The sequence below is a fragment of the Numida meleagris genome, unplaced genomic scaffold, assembly GCF_002078875.1.
Source record: "Numida meleagris isolate 19003 breed g44 Domestic line unplaced genomic scaffold, NumMel1.0 unplaced_Scaffold283, whole genome shotgun sequence".
NCBI lineage: Eukaryota > Metazoa > Chordata > Aves > Galliformes > Numididae > Numida > Numida meleagris.
This window is the reverse complement of record NW_018364534.1, coordinates 83,872-85,214: the sequence shown is the minus strand read 5'-3', so window position 1 is coordinate 85,214 and position 1,343 is coordinate 83,872. Positions and strand designations below refer to the sequence as shown.

At 56.1% G+C, this 1,343-nt stretch overlaps 1 protein-coding gene across 1 annotated transcript in view; it reads left to right on the top strand.

Annotated features, from left to right (window-relative positions):
• Positions 1-688: 688 nt before the first annotated feature.
• LPAR2 (lysophosphatidic acid receptor 2) overlaps positions 689-1,343 on the top strand; it is a 7,373-nt gene continuing 6,718 nt past the window's right edge. Inside the window, exon 1 of the mRNA XM_021382737.1 lies at positions 689-948. The gene's annotated coding sequence lies outside the window, so the exon portion shown is untranslated. The remainder of the gene's footprint in view (positions 949-1,343) is intronic.

The window sequence follows — 1,343 nt, the reverse complement described above, 5'->3', positions numbered from 1 at the left end:
CTGCCGTGAGGAAGTGACTGGATTAAACTTTAACTTTCCCAAGAGAGAATTCCGTTCCTGCGACGTTTTGCTGTTTAGAATGTGCAGAGGAACCACGCGCAGGGCCGTGGTACCACCCTGCAGGTCACACTCTTGCTCAGAAGGTTGCACATTTACAAGCAAGTGGCGATGCTCAGCTCTTCCCAGTTCATTTTTATTCATTTTTTTGGTGGCCCGCATGAGCTTTACAGCATCATTTCGACCCACGAAGGCTGCAGAATGGAGGGAGACCTTAGAGAGCTCGGTGTGATGCTCATCTTCTCAAGGACTCCATGGTTGCCCCTCTAATATTCCAACCTCTCCTTCTCAACCACCATGCTCCTACCGACCCGCTCCCACCTCCTGGTGGCTCTGCTGATGATTCCTTGGCCCTTTGGCCCCATCTCTTTCCGCTCAGACTCGAGCCGCTCTGCGATGGAGGCTGAAGAAGACCCCTGTGCTCACGCAGGTGAGCAAGAGCGAGCAGCCAACCGGGGGTGGGCCCAGTGGGACCAGTTTCTGCGCCGTACTGGTGGAACCGCCCCACCAGCCCGATGCCAACGGATCGGAACCAACTCCTTCCAGCCTGCACCGGAGACATTCGGAATCCGACTCCGGCTTCCAGCAAAGAGGAGAGGACTCGGATTGCAGCTACGGGGTGGATCCAGGTTCCTCAAGGATCCGCCTAAGGGGGAGGGTCCAAGGAGGGAAGGGCTCATCGGAGCTCTCTCAAATTTGCCTTTGGGAGCTGTCGGCCCTAACGCCGCTCTGAAACTTTTCCACTCGGCTTTTTGGTTTGGAAAGGCCCTTTGCCCCCCCCCTCCCTCCCTCCCAAGATGGGGATCTCCGTGCGGAACAGCTCTCCCGCTTCCCTGAGGTGGGGACAGCGACGCTAGAAGTCCGGTCTGGATGCAGCGGGTGCGTTTCCAGGTAAGAATCGCTTTCTTTTTTTTAATAGAGCAAGAACTTTGTCCTATTTCTGCCTGTAGCAAAAAAACAACAACAAAAAAAAAACCCAGCAACAAAGAAGGAGCAGCGCTTTCAACCTTTGGCCCCATCCATTTGCGTGAGGCGTCGTTAAACAAGTGGGACCGGCGAGCCGGCTCGGGACAATGGATCTATAAGAGGCGTTTTTAATTAGCACTGATTGTGGTTCTGAGCAGCCCGGGCGTCCATCCCCTCTTCGTCCTCCCACACCTCCAGGAGCTGAGCAGCAAAAGCGGGGATGGGAGGAAGGGCCCCTTGCGCTGCGATTTCCAGCGCAGAACCTCCTGAGCTCAGCGTGAATGGAGGGCAGCGGTCCCACGGGCGAGGAAAGGGGGGGG